The following is a 16,066-nucleotide window of genomic DNA, read 5'->3' on the forward strand; positions in this document are numbered from 1 at the left end:
TTAATTACTCGCGCATCGTCGAAACGAAGTGCACGTGAAAATTTATGTAACACCTTTAGAAGTATATTAACGAACACAGAAAGTTTCGTTTAAATCTATCGTGTAATTTTAATTTAAAAAAAAAATGAACTTCGTTCATTTTTCGACCCCGTGAGCAAGCTCGCTCTCGATTCCAATCGGTTACAAAAATATTAATAACTCTCGCATTGGCCAACCATGCTTCGCTAAAAAATTCACGCGAGGTCTCTCCAGGTACATAAACAAACACGAAAAGTTTCGTTGCGATCGGTCGCGTGGTTCTCGCCGAAAAAAATGTCAAAGACGGCGCCGCGTTCGCAGACGTCGCGGTAGCCAACCCTTAGCGATGACGACATCGGATCCAGTTTTAATTGAGCCCATGTCGGGGGATAATTAGCGCCGAGGGCAATCGCGCTGTTCGTGGCAGTCTGCGTGGTATCTAAGGTCGGATCGAACACGGTTGGTCGCGGGGTTAACCCGATTTCCCAATTCGATCCGGATTTCCAAAAGGTCAACGCGTCGCGGCTCTCCTCCGTGTCCCGAGGAGCCCGGGCATATTCGCCGAGGCGAAAGGTACTCTAATCCGATCCGTAAACACAATAGAAAGTATCTCGGTGAATCTAGGCTACCCGAACGAGTCTCTTTCTCCGTTGCGCACGCGCTGAAACTTACGTGGTTCTCGCGTGCACCGAGACCTAAATACCGTGCTACCCTCAGGGTGCGACAAAAACTCTCTCGACATCCGGTTACTTCCTAGAGTACGACCTTTTGACGCTCCATCGACATTTCTTCGACGGGGAATGGCCCGCAGACGGGAGCGAGAGACTCGCAGGGGTGAAGTAGTCCTCGTTTAGGATACTAAAACGCGTGGAGCATCGTGGACGCGTTTTTATCGAGCTCATCTCAGAGATGTTACATCTCTTTAGATGTTACGTCGTTAGATCTTTGAGAGCATTGAGGTTGTTACGTGATTCTTTCTGTGTAGGTGATCTGCTGCATTATTATTTGAAATATTTCTCTAATTAAATTTACAGAAATAGGAGATGTATTTGAAGAATATAATAAAAATTAAATTAATGTTTTTGACGGTATGAATGTTGTAAAAGCTTTATTTACTGTTATTAGTCGATTATTAATTTCGTTATAACTAGACTGATCTTTATGGATTTATAAGAAATTTAAATGTGCTATTTAGGTTCGATTTTTTTAGGCACGTTCGCAAAGATTTTATTTTGCATAAAGATCCGCAGTCTAGTTATAACAAATATTTACTAAAGAAAATTGACCAGAAGATCATAATTCGTGAGCAATTATTATTATATGACCAATTATTATTATATGACCAATTATTCCTAATTTAAAAAATGATGATCAGTTTTGGGGGTGTCTGAAATTTAGGGATGTATTAGGGGAATAATACTGAAAATAAAAATGAGGATTAGAACCTGGTTCGCTATTGATTTCCTTGGAATTTTTTTACCGAGTAGAATTCACAACATTTAACACGTTGGTTGCCACGTCACCCAGAAATGGATAACAGCAGCTTCTCATTAGGAAGCTATTCGAATTAATTTCGAAGGTCGGACGCTAGCAAAAATAAGTCTGCAATGAATTCAGTGAGGTTAAAAAGTAAATAATAGAACAATTGATAAATTGTATCTAATCTTCAATAGTCTCGAGACAAAATTCTTGGTGACAACTTTCTCTTTTGAAATTTTCAGGAGTTTTAGTCCGGCAGCGAGCGTGTTAAAAAAGACTATTTTACTATAAACGAAATGTTGGATGAACTTTGCCTTCTACTCACCCTTCCAAACGTCGACACTTTTCGTTAAAATAAAGCGCAATTTTTTTTATCCTCTTTTTACCGATGGACGAGTGGTGAGAACGAATGGTAGAAGATTGGAGGAAGTGAAAATAAAGATGGCGTCGGGGAAGAATTTGACAGAGGGAAGGTGACGGGATTGACAAGGACGAAGGCGGGAGGACGAAATTGGGAAGATGGCGGAAGGGAGGAGGGGATGGGATCGTAATTTCGCGTGAATTCGCGCCTTGTCGGTTATTCGCGTATTGTACTCTCAGCGTTTTCCGATACGCGGAATTTATTGATTCCCACGATCCACCGACGAGCACCGAGGAGGCTCCTCTAGCCTGAGGGGAATTTTAAAACCGCAGTGGAACGTGCAGCCTAAACTCCTCTATACCCTAGATATTACACGCGATCCCCGTCAAAGAACCCGTTAAACTCGAAACGCAAGAAGAATCTCAAAAAATATCCCAACTACTATTCATTCCAAATCTGTACCAATTTTTTACTGTCTGAAATTATTCAATCGATATTTATGCGCGTGTTTAGAGATTCCTAAATAAATTTACAATCTATCGTTGTTTTTAAAAGAGCGTGGATGCTCTAAATGTGACTATCCAAGGCGCCCATTAATAATATTCATCTTTAAAAGAAAGTCTGTAGGACTCTTCTACTCACAAACACATACATTCAATCTCATAATTACTCGTACCCTCCATGTCTATATGAAGAAACTTGTTCAAATTAAATGGTAGATTTGATGTTTCCAAGTGTATCCTTGTATAAACATGTTGGTATATACAAAAAGATATATATATATAAAAGAAGTTTCACAAAATCAAATAATAGTTTTGATATTACCAAATGAATTTGTTACACATGTATATGAATAACCTTATACATGTACACGTTCATATGAAGATAATTTATACATGTATACATTTATACAAAGATATAAATTTATATATGTATAAGCTTTATATACATATGTATAATGAAAAATTAATTTGGTGATATAAAAATTATTATTTAAATTTATATGAAGATAATTGATACATGTACAAGCTTATTCATATACATATTTATAATGAAAAATTCATTTATAAAATATAAAATAATATAAAACTTATTATTTATTTTCGCCATACTTCTTATTAAAGACTTCTTATAATAGACACAGAGGGTATTATTTATGATATTGTCTCTCCTTAAACAAATTAAACACTAACACCTGAACACCTTTCGTTGCCACCGAAGAGCGTTTCTGTTCTTATCCGGGATAGAATGAACAGTCAAGTAACTTACGTGGTAAGATTTACGTGGTAAGATTTACGTGGTAAACAAGGTTCTGATACCGTGTCGCCCTTCATTAGGAGGGTAACAGTCGCTAACTGGATGTCACTAGATTCGCCAAATCAGCTTTCCAATCGAACCGTAACGAGAGCTTTATCAAGCGATGAAAGCTAAATGTCGATATTTGACTTTCTCGGTTTTGCGAAGTCGGTGCCGATAATTATGCTAATAGATACAAGCGGTTCGCGATAATCGTTTCCAGATAATGCAACCGGAGGAACTTCTTTTCTGCGAGTTCGCCCGGGAACTTTCTTTTCTCCCAAGTTGTTAGGATAGTTTGCTCCGGATTCTGTCCATTGGCAACCTCTGAAAAGCTTCGGGTTTGGACGCCGACTTTTCCGTTTTCTTGCTTTCGAGTTCTGCTTTCTATTTTAACTCTAGGAGAATCTCTCAGGTCTTGACCCTTTTTTCGCATTATTTATTTAACTCGCTTTCTTCGGTTATGTAGTCGATTCGAGTGGGCCACGAATGACTTAATTTAATTATAGACGCCTTAATCAGGTCAATAAGTGACTTATTGCAACGAGTCTGCGAATAACGGAAAGAGGGCACTTGGATGAAATTAGATTCGGTGAACTTTAAAACTCTCGATGAAAGAATTCCAACACAGAAAAATAATTAACAAATTGTATTTTTGTAAGTTCATCAAAAATCGAGTATTCTTCGAGAAGACAACACGGTAACTGCCTTTTAAGAAAGGTGTTTCAAGCACCAAGAAAGGAGTGAAAATAAGTTGATCAAAGGGCCCCGACCTAACCCAGACGCGTTTAAGGGGGTATCCCGAATTAGGAGATCTAAAAAAAAGCGGTTTTTCGTGAATTTTTGTAGGATGGAAAAAAATAATTAATTCTATCAAACTTTTTATCCTATTTTCATACATATTTGAGTAGTCTGTACAACTTTTTTCAACAAGAAATATTCAAATTTAGTCGACTGTAACGCAAATTCGTAGATCAGCTTACAGTTAAAACCTCCTATCGGCGGGAAAGATGCAGGTCGTAATTTTGGTTTGACACAAAACAAAACCAAAAGAAATTTTCATTTTCATGCATTTTTCTTCTATGTGAACCAAGAAAAACCCGCAAAACGGTGAAATGTGAAATTACTGCAAGTTTGAAGAAAAGAACGAGTTCCTGGGGTGAAAAAAATCACTTTAACTTGATAAAAAAGTTGTTTAAAATTTTGTTTGTTTCAATTTTCTTAGTTCGCATAGAAGAAAAATGTATGAAAATGAAAATTTCTCTTCGTTTTTTTTTTTTTTTTTGTGTCAAACCAAAATTACGACCTGCATCTTTCCCGCCGATAGGAGGGTTTAATTGTGAGGTGCTCTACAAATGTTCGTCACAGTCGACTAAATTTGAATATTTCTTGTTGAAAAAATTTTGTACAGACTACTCAGATACGTATGAAAATAGGATAAATAGTTCGATAAATTTAATTATTTTTTTCCATCCTAAACAAATTCATGAGAAACCGCTTTTTTTAGACCTCCTAATTCAGGATACTCCCTTAAACGAGTGCCTTCCGTTCCTTTCTTAGCGCGGAGATTCAACTGTCCGTTAGACGTCTCGGTAGCTTTCTTTCTTTCCAATGTTTTTCTTTTCCACAAGAAAGGAGAAACGGAATAGCAAACACCGGGGCACGATCGATAACCAGCATACGGACAGAGGGGAGTCGTCGATTTAATAGTAATTACCAGCTTTCATCGTTGTTCCCCGAGACAAACGATCGTTGACACGGTAGGGAGCAACTGTTCGCGTCACACTTCTCCGCCTGCGGAATTTCTTATTTCCTTTCCGACGTCTATACTTAACCGTCCAACGTCGAGTCATAGGCGAGTAAGCATCGAAGCGAATTGCCACGTAAAAGTGGTCGGCCGGTTCCGTCCACGGAGTTGCAAATTAAATACCTCGCTTTGTTTCCGGACAGCGATTTTCCAGAAGTCGGAATCGCTTCAGTCAAATATAAACCGTACACCCCATAGAAATTAGTGAAAGGATCAAAATTCAAGCATAATTACAGCATTCCCAAAACAAGTCGATTTAGAGAAATTTCTTACGTGGAAACTGTGCAATGTAAGTTCGTGTTATAAAAAATATGACGAGGTTATTTTGTAATATTTCTCAATTCAAATTTTATGGGATATACTTGGAAGCATGTGCATTCGTTTATTTAAATTGGGACTTTTCTCATGGCGTAGATTCTCGCGTTAGAAAACAAGCATCTACTCGTTTGGGCCAGGTGTTGAATTAGTTGCACTTCTAACCAGTTAAAAAGCATCTTTATTTGAATTGTATACCTTGTACATAGTTTCCATTTATTTTATTACGAAAATCCAACGTAGGGAATAAAATAATTATCATATTATAAATTGGCGAATTCAAATATTTAAATTGAGACTTTTCTCGCGGTGTAGTTCTCACGTTAGAAATTTACAAGTGTCTACTCGTTTGGGCCAGGTGTTGAATTAGTTGCACTTCTAACCAGTTCAAAAGCATCTTTATTTGAATCGTGTACCTTGTACATAATTTCCATTTGGTTTATTACAAAAATCCAACGTAAGTAATCAACAAAATAACGAACGAAATAATTATCGTATAATAACTGGCGAATTCAAGTGTGATTGTTGGATTTTGCCAGACACTTTCATTGACCAACTGGTGTCGTGTGTTTCAGGGAGAGTGAGGCGCGGCAACGCAAAGGGAAATCACGATCGACGCGCACATCCGAACTGATGCAAGCGTAAATGCTTCGTGCACTTTCGGCGTGGAAACATTCGTCCGATTGATAGAGGCCCGGGTCGGTTTGACTTCGGGAACGAGCCTAACGAGTGGCCTCCCATCCACCGATATCTGTAAGACATCATTTAGAGCAATACTTTTACCTCGAACTTGTATTAACGTGCTTGATTCTCGCGTAGGTGCGTAAAAAGACACAACTTTTCCTTTTCGATGGCTATAAATGGACTTGAGTCACTCTCAAAATAAATATGTTTGTCATTCTATTTACCAGTTAATTTCTTTGTAACAAAAGAGATTCTTCGTTGAGCTTCATTTTTTGAACATAAAGTATTTTATCAGTAATGTAAAGTACTCGTCAATGAAGTACCCCAATCGAAGGACTTATCGATTTATTACGATTTATCCACGTTACCAACAGAATCTAGTGAATTTTATCGATCTAGTGAATTCTACTTTAACACGTTCACGCCGGTGCTGTGATTCGTGTTTCTCGCCATGAGGCGGCGCGATGGTACACGCCATTTGATAGCCACGCGAGCGCGAATCACCGGTGATGCACGCCACCCGCTGGGACATATAAGTATGTACCACCGGTGGGTCACACTCATATAAAATACGAATTCGATATTCAAGGCAGCAATTTATCCTCGCAATGCTTTCGAAACCTAACTTCCACTCCTTTCAGTTTTCCCTGAAATTATTGGGACAAAGTAGCTTAACAGGAAACGCAAATTGCCAAAGCCACGAACCGGTCGCAATTTTGAAACGTAATTTTCCGCGCTGTTTAGTCGAACGATCATTGATTAGTCCAGACGTCGTGGGAATGTGAAAAGTGTCGGTATGCTAATCTGGTTGCAAGCGATTCGACTCGAGTCACGTATCGCTCGACTCTACAGTGTGTATCGAGCAATTAAGGCTATTTTGTATCAAGATCTTTTTCTTCAGGCTCGCTAATTAGTCGATACCCCACGCTGAGCTCTCTATCATCCTCGTGTATGTTTTCTCCTATATTTCTCTCGGACGAAATATATTAGTTTATCTATCATATCATAGTACTATCATTGGTTGATATATACCTCTTGAAGAGACTAAGAGTTCGATCGCCGAGTTTCATATATTCTTTGACAGAGCGAAACAACGAGGTATGTCGGTGAAACAATCTAATTCAACGATGAAACTTTATTATTATCATTAACTTTTTTTTTTTTTGTAAAACTTTTACCATCATACTCCTGACATTTTTCTAATTAAAATGAGACCAAAGACGGTATAATTCGGACGATATTTACCATTCATCTTTTTTTAGTTAGTGTTCTACGATATACGATACATAGTTGTTAGATACATAAGTCGTTACAAGTAAATACGTTGCGAATTATGTCGTGTTTGGTCTCATCTTAATCAGAAAAATGTAAAGAATATTTCAAATAAAAGTTTTACGGCATAAAAGTTAATAATAAGAAAGGTGCACCGATGCATTACATTGTTTCACCGACATGCCTCGTTGTTTTCGTTCCGTCCTCTTCTTTATCCACTGTCCTTTTCTACGTTCGTCGGACGTCGGCGAACATCAAAGAATACACGAACTGTACGATAACTGCACAAGGTCAGTCCCGAGCTTGTGCGTTTAACGAGACATTACTGTACCTCACTATCCAAAATCAACGTATTACAGGGTAGAAAAGCAGTTTCAAAAGTGAGATCGTGTTAGAGGGGATCTCTAAATGCTAACGACTCCCCCAATTGGAGGACAAAGATCGCAGAGGTCCCATTGCGAAGTGGATCGTTGATCGCAGGAAACAAAGCCCTGTGTCCTGACTCGGTCTTCCAATTGTCCCGTTTAACCGCGATCCTTCGTCGGCCGACTATGGTCCCCCGATCCTCCTGACGTTGAACTAATGTTCCAGTGGCGGTGGGATCACGGTGAACCACAGCAACGGGTCCAGGCTGTTCCAGAGTCGGTGGGTCTACCAGATTCGCGCATGCTTCAGCAACGAGGCGGTTCATCCACGACACCTCCCGCGACGTCATCGTCCAACATGTTCCCCCAACAGTATTGTCTACGATGGAAGTACCATCACAGCAACCTACAGACCATGTTCTCACAGTTGCTGGAGCGGCAAGCGTACTGCGACGTCACTCTGGCCTGCGAGGGCAAGACTCTGAGAGCGCACAAGGTAAGGATAAATCCATTTTTTTAGCTAAGTAATAGAAGGCGTGATCCGTACGAGATCGTTGGTAGCTCGAACTTTAACACGTTGACAAAGGAAATAATACTTGTGAATAATACGAGTCTCTTTTTATTTAATTGGAATTTATTTTTATTGAATTTAAACTTGTACTTATTTTCGGGACTTTTCCAAATTCACAAATTCTGAGCAGATTTATTTTGTTTAACTTCAGAATTAATTTATTTAGTTCTTTAGTGAAAAATCCTGTCACTCGTGTATGAATGACGTGGCCTTTCAACGTGTTAAGGGACACTCGTGTTAGGAGAAGGTACTTTGTTTATAAGAACGAGCAGGCTATCGTTACAACAAAACCTGATGTTCATATAGCAAAGAATGCTATAGGGAATTGTGGTTGTGAAAGAAAGGATTATTTTTATTATATTTATTTGGAAAGTCCATGCCAATTTTTAGTAAAACAAATGACATGTGTACATCCCTTAAAAAGTGGAAAGCTTGGCGAACAACATTTATTTGAAAACATCGAACTCATCATTTAATTTGGACAAATTCCTTTAATAGACATAGAGGGTACGAATACGAATCAGTGTAATAAATATTCGTACAAGAATCAATTCAAACTGAAACTTCATATATTTATTTTATTAATAAATTTTAGGAGAAGAAATAATTACCCAACTTTACTTACTTTTAATGTTAACCCTTTCTTTTCTCAAGTACATACTTCAAATGTGCCATTGAATTTTTCTTAAAAATCGACACGAACTTTTTGTACAACCAAATAACTCACCTAGTCTTTGAACGATTTTAGAATAGAGTTATCACAAACAAATTCCCGTATTTTAATAAAAAGGCCCGCGAGTATTTTGTCGAACGCAGGCGAAGCAATTTCCCGCGAATAATTTCGCGCGTTATCAAGACTGCACGACGAAAATAAAAATGTAAATCGGTATTTTCGAGGCGACAAACACGAGTGCCCTCTTAAGGGCCGTTGCTTTAACCAACGGGGATCACTAAACGGTGAAACTTTAACGAAGCCTCCGACGGCCGCGGCAAATTAAATTACAGATTTCGCTCGGGCGAAGGTTTACATCGATTGGCCCCTTCATTTTCTATGACGCATTTCCGTACACCGAGACTTCTATTTTCAGCGAATAAACGACGGGGCTGACGAGAGAAGTAGAGAGAGAGAGAGAGAGAGAGAGAGAGAGAGAGAGAGAGAGAGAGAGTCCCGTTGATTCGATTCCGCATCGAAAAGACCAAGCAATCTCGATCGTTTATTTTTCAGTGAAAAACGGTTAACCGTTTTGCTACGTCGCCGCTGTGTCCACCGTGTCGAACAAATAGCGCAACGTTTGACAAAAAAGCACACGTGGTCCCGGTCGTCGGCGGGCTGAAAACGCGCGCCGGAGAGCAACGAGCGTCACTTTCATTCGGATTTCCGTCGGCGTTTCGAGTCGAAAGAGTAATTGCAGCGGGGGCGACGTTGACCCTTTAACCGACGCTCTGCCCTACGCTGAGCCCGATAGTTGCCTATTCGCTTTAAAATCCCTTTCCCTCGCGCTCGCGCCGTTTCAGTTCCCTTTCGCGCTTTGAAAATTTGTTTAGAGGCCGCTTGCTCGTTCAGTCCGCGTCGCTTAACGCGTTACACGCGGATTGTGTTATCGACGAGACGCGTGCTATTTCGTTTTCACTTTCCGTCCACCTGGACACCAGTTTCTCTGCTTTTCTCCGCGTAAATCCCTCCACGCTCACGGTTTCTCTGCGCTAACCATTTTATTGCTTTTACTTGGCCCGCGGATTACACCGCGTTTAGTGGCGTCTCTGGATCCGCGGTATGATTTCATTTGGATATTTCAGGTGGATTTTTTTAGGACGCCTTGGAATGCATCATTTGTTCACTTCGTTTACCGCGATGCGCAGTCAGTCTCATAAGTATTCGTACTGTTTACGTGTATTAAAGAAATTTGTCTAAATTAAATGAGTTTCATGTTTCCAAATAAATGTTTCATTATCAATATTTACACGAACAAACTTTTCGCATATACATGCATATGTTTCAATTCCTATTTAGATTCAGTTCTTGTAGGCACGTTCGCGAAGATTTTATTTTGCACAAAGACCCGCAGTCTATTCGTTATATTTTATTCTGAAAATATTATAACATGATCTTTACTTTTAATCTTTTTTATATTGAATTAGATTGACTCTTTGAAGTCACGGTTACACATTAGCTAGATGATTTCCCATTTGTTACTATTTTTTCTAAAATTTGGTCTTGCTATTTTCCTGGCAGCCTTAGAGTTAGATTAAATCAGGGATGGCGCACGCGTGAATACTAATAGCTAAATTAGGATGACTAAGGGTAGGAAACCCTCAGGTGCCTTATAGTACAGGTCTGAATTAAGATTACTATCTAAAACTTTGCTATAAAAACCCGCATTATTTTCAAGTTCGGAAATTGCATAAACTAGTAAAAGTGTAGATACATGTATACTCGTGATCGGTTTCTTAAAATTTACACTTTCAATTTCAATCTTGTCAAAGTGAAAGACGGACTTAACACATTGTTGATCGCCAATTTTACGCAGAAGCGATTTCATATCACCGGCTATTATTTCACAATTGAATATAAAAATAAAACAACCCAAATAAACTCCAATAAACTTTATTTATATTTTACTAACATAAGGAAACGAAATCAAATATCGTACATACGTATCTCTGAAATAACTATACAATTTTCTTAAATAACTACACAATTTTTGTTTATATCGTCCTGGGTTTCATAAATTCAAATAATGCAAGTGCAAACCCGAGATTACTCGTGACCGGTCGACAATGTGTTAAGAGCTGGTAGGACTCACGAGTTGGTTAATAATCAATGGCTGACCTGAACGATCTCGCAAATCGTCTCGTCGAGTACCAAGGTTTCCCGTTTCTCGAAAAACCCTCTCTAAACGCGTTTCCCCGTAATTAAGCTTCGTCCCCTGTCGGTAAAAAGCCAGCAAGAGCAGACGACAACACAGACGACCAAGGCGATCCCCGTCCTGGTTCCATTGACTTCCACGACGTCCCTCCTCTCCGGCCCCCTTTTTTCTCGTACACGTGTCTCTATCGCAGCCCGCCCAGACTCGTTCAACCCCTTTTTCCTCCGACGGGTTTTCCGCGTTGCCTACCTTCTTCCTCGCGGCGGTGCCTGATTCTCGGTCCTCGATTCGTCTTATTGCTCGTTGCCAACCCCCGAAGAGACGCGAGGCCGCCAGGGTTTAGAGGATAGACTCTTTCGAAGACAGTCCGAGCGAGCGAGGACGTCGTTCATGAAACTGATCGCCTGGAATGCGTCAAATGTTTATGTAGCATAGGCTTTGAAAGTTTGAGCGTTGGTTGAACGATGTGGAAGTTGTTGGAAGGGGAGGAAGGACGATAAGGAACCGGTAGTTGATTAATAGCATCCCCTTATTGAAGACACCTAGGACCCACCAAATAATACAAATTCTATGAGAAAGGAGGACGCTTAGGCTCAGAAGATTCCAATTAAAAATCGTTTTGTGCCAAATGGTAAACATTCTGACAAGTCTGTCCTAGCCTAGCACTTCTCTATCCTCACTTTATGATTAATAACATCTCCTTGTTGAAGACACCTAGGACCCATCAAATAATACAAATTCTATTAGGAAGGAGGCTTAGAACATTCTATTAAAAAATCGTCTTCTGTCAAATGGTAAACATTCTGACAAGCCTGTCATAGCCTAGCACTTCTCTATCCTCATTCTATGATTAATAGCATCCCCTTGTTCAAGACACTTACTGACCATCAAATAATTCAAATTCTAACAACCCCAATTCAGGCTGGTTGACGTGATGAAGATAAAGGAAAGAGTCACGTTAATAAGGAACTAGATGTATTTTTTAATTAATTTCTTTGCTTACAATGTCATGTCAGGGACGTGTGAATCTAAAGTAATTTAACACGTTCACGCCGACGTGTAACACCGGTGGCTCGTTATCGTGGTACCTGTTATCGTTTATGGCACGCGTTATTGGAAATTAAATCGTAAGGCAAAGGGTTAAACGGTTGAAGAGCGTACGAAAATCGCAATTGGCCTCTTCGCTTAGGTGTCGAGGCTAGGACTGCGTCCGCCAAACTGAATTTTTATTTTCTGAAGTTTTATTTTCCTGGTCGTTGCCCCAGTTACCATATTGACATGGCCTTGTTCTTGGGTTGTCCCGTGATTGTCTCATTCATCTCAAATGTGAAAGATTGGACAACGGACAAGAAAAATCGCTAAGAATTATTGCCACAAACCATCGTTGGGTTTTCCCTGGCCTTTACGTACATCCTCGCGAAATATCTACCCTTGGCCTCAGGGGCTGTAGCTATCTATAATCACGGCTACAGTACGGGCTTAGCAACCCCGAGGTACCCGAGCTATAGGGAGGCCAGCGGGCCCCAATAGATGAAAAGTAAGAGATACTGCAGTATTAACCCTTTCCCGTGCCATTCAGCACTCGCAATGTTCATGTTTGGCCCAAGTATCTCATCGCGAGTCTGACTCGCTAAAGTACAGGAAGGAGTTAAAAGAACGCAGGAGTCGCGTAAGACGACGATAAGAATAATAGAAATAAGCTACTAATAACTAGACTGCGGATCTCAATGCAGAGTAAAATATTCGCGAACGTGCTTATAAAAATTGAACCTAAATAGAAATTTATTTTATTCTGCAAATATTATAACATGAACTTTACTTTCAATCTTTTCTATATTCTTGGATATTGTTTGCATTTTGTAGTTTCATGCACATTCAAATCTTTTTATACATACATAAAGATTCGCAGTCTAGTAATAAGTAAGTGCAGCAGTGCAGTAACTTTGTATAATAAGTTACGCACTTTAAATAAATGAATTAATGAAACATCAACCCGAACAATCTTGCGTTTCAAACGAGACGATACGCAGAGGTCCATTTTGAAATTGCGACCAGCATCATCGCGACCCCTGTTTCGACCCCTGTTTTCCACCGTTGCTTTTTTCGTGCCTGCATAGACTTTCTTCGATTCTTCTTATTTCGCGTCGCCGGTACGCGACAGAGACGAGAAGGGGGGCTCGAACCGGAAACGGAGATGCGCGACGGGGAGTCGAGGGGGTCGGCGGAGAGGAGAGGAGAGGAGAGGAGGAGAGGACGGGATACAGACCACCCTCGCCCCGGGGAACATAAAACTTAACAAACGATCAATTTTCTGTTCTTTGTTTCTTAACAGGCTGAAACTACGGTATTTCGCCACTCTCTCCACCCTACCTCGGGCGTTCTTCGGCCTCGGTCGACTCTGCCTCCCTCCACCCTTACTTTTCCACCCTATCTTTTCCCTCTGGCTTCGGCTGGGCAGCTTCGCCCTCTTCGCCCTCTCACTTTCCCTGGCAATCCGCTATCTTCTTCTTTTCTTTCCCTCCCACTCTGTCTGTCGAGACTGTTTCCAAACCCCACCCAGAGGCTGCCAGCGGCCGCCAACACCCCTTCGTCCCACGCACCCCTCTCCGGCGCCCCCTGCCCCTTCGCCGCAACCCTCCCTCGAGCCCCTCCATGTTTCCCTTTTTGTATCTTCGTCTCGGCCGTGCGTCGAAACGAGCCGCGCAGAGGAGAGAGGCACTCTATCAAAGTAGAGTACGTTTGGCTTGGTTTATTTTTTACTTTGGGAGGGGTCCAAATTGTAAAATCAATACTTCCTCCTAAATTTAGAATGCCGCCACCGGGCGACGCCGACGCCGCGCGGCCTTTTTCCAACCCGGTTCCTCTTCCTTTTCGGCCTCCGCGGGGGATCAGCTCCCGCGACGCCCGCGCGGGAAAACCCGATGAACGAGCGCGAGGGATGATCGCGACGCCGCCGCGTCATCGCGCCTGGGAAACAAAAGGCGCGTCGCGACGCCTCGCTGCTACCTGTGGCCGCTCGATTCTCCCCGCGAATTAAATTGCCGCTGCCTCTTTTTCCTTTTTTTTTTTTCGATTACCCTCCTCTCGAACCCCTCCACCCTGCGTCGTATCCTTTTAACCTTTCGCTTACATTTTTTCCCCACAATTTTGAACGAAATCGACGACTCGATCGATTCCTGCTGGATGAACTAGGAAAATTGTCTACTTTGCGCTGGTCGAGTCGAGCATGGAATCCACCCTCTGTTTCTCTTTACACCGAAGTTCTGTATCAACCCTTGACAAGGATAAACCGAGTAACATGCATAATTCCGCTAGAAAAAATCGTAGTGACTTTGATTTTTGTTTAATTCGTGTAGAAGAGTTCACACTCTGCAGCAATTTTTGTGAAGTTTGCGAGAAACGTTCATTGCACCCCGTGGAGTGCATCAAAGTACCCCAACTATTTAAAACAAAACATCACCTCGTTTGAAATAAGATGGCGGGAAGGGGGAAATAAAAATATGACAAATTCTGTTCAAAGTAGAGACCTCAAACTTTTGAAACAAACAAAAAATTTACCCGATACGATCAATTTTCGCGAAGTTATGATTACTTAAGGTCGAGTGAAATTTCAATAAAAATGTCTGTTGCTCGGTGTATTAACCCTTCACGCAGCAAATCCACAATACCTAATGTTTCTTGAGGTTTAATTTCTTTAATTTCTCGAAGTGTCACTAAAATGATTGTCGGTGAAGTAAAGGTGACCTTATTTTTAAATCTAGATAGCTTAGAATTCATGGCAATAGAATGCTAAGAAACATCTCGAGTTGCTGTTAGATACCAGAAAAAAAGGCCTCGAGTGCAAAGGGTTGAATACTCTCAGGAAGGTGAAAAAATACTGTCAGAAAGTACACGTAAACAATATTTCTTTCGATTCGTCGTTTTCTACACATTCCTTGCATGCAATATTTTTTTTCCGAACGCTTTTTACAAATGTATAACGCGTATGTTACGGATCAAGTTACGATGTAAATGCATGACTCGGCACTCTCGAAGACAGTTGAAGGGAATTCAACTTAAAAACAAACGTCGAAAAAGTTACCCGGCTTCGGCGTCGTAGGGTCAAGAATAGATGAAGTATGAATTTTAATAATTTGGTCCGGTTCTTGAATAGAAGACGGAACGATAATTTGGCTTCCGAGCTAGGACTGGTTACCCGTGCCCGAATGCTCGAAAAATGAGAGTTTCAGATCCGATCTGAATTTTACTAGCTCCCTGATGTCTTTTTTTGTAACGCACAAGTTATCTTGGTTGAATTTTTTTTCATCGCGTCTTTTGTCACGCGATGAAAGTGGCTCGGAGCGACTTGATCCCACTACTCGAGCGAGGAATTACAGACAGCTGCTTCCTCGTTCGCTGCCACCTGTATCCGGGCGTACTTCGCGATCGTAGATGCGATCATTGGACTAAAAGAGGGGAAAATCGAAATCGTTCTTTTTTTTTTCGGGCCTGCTGGACGAACGCTGGCGGGCAGTTGCCCCAGGATCGGTAATGACCCGAATTAGGGATGTACACCGCCAACTTTGGGGTTAGGAGGGTTTACAATTGTTTCACCCTTTTCTTAACTTTAATATTCACCCAGAGACATTAGGGTGAACCAAAAGTTCGTGGGTTTTTTAATGTTATTTCAGTATGTGCAAATTTTTGAAGTCATTAAATTTACTTTATATACAAATGATATCGTTTTGTAGCTTTCGAAAAGCTCTTTCATATTAAATTGTTAGCTACATTAATTTATTCATTTTTCTTTCGTTTTAGTGAAATCTTGGAAATTTTTGATATTTGAGTACCTTTACGTGACTAATGGAAGCAAAGTTTGAAGCTACTAAAGCAAAGAAAATATTATATTCAGTAGCTTTAAACTCTTGCTTCCAGTAGTGAACATAAAAGTATCTGAAAATTTTCCATGATTTTACTGAAACGAAAAAAAAATTAAAATGTCAATATATTAATGTAGCTAATAATTAAATATGAAAGAGCTATTCAAAAGCT

General features: G+C 40.5%; 1 long non-coding RNA gene across 2 annotated transcripts in view; it reads left to right on the top strand.

Moving 5' to 3' along the window:
• The window catches only part of LOC128893213 (uncharacterized), a 31,173-nt gene extending 21,104 nt beyond the window's left edge, over positions 1–10,069 (top strand). The window contains exons 3-6 of one of the 2 annotated variants that reach the window (XR_008461277.1): positions 5,852–6,029; positions 7,824–8,093; positions 9,257–9,284; positions 9,319–10,069. This is a non-coding gene — a long non-coding RNA (uncharacterized LOC128893213). The remainder of the gene's footprint in view (positions 1–5,851; positions 6,030–7,823; positions 8,094–9,256; positions 9,285–9,318) is intronic. The other variant, XR_008461278.1, reaches the window with a different exon arrangement.
• The last annotated feature ends 5,997 nt before the right edge of the window (positions 10,070–16,066 follow it).

Source organism: Hylaeus anthracinus, unplaced genomic scaffold, assembly GCF_026225885.1.
Source record: "Hylaeus anthracinus isolate JK02 unplaced genomic scaffold, UHH_iyHylAnth1.0_haploid 27260, whole genome shotgun sequence".
Lineage (NCBI taxonomy): Eukaryota > Metazoa > Arthropoda > Insecta > Hymenoptera > Colletidae > Hylaeus > Hylaeus anthracinus.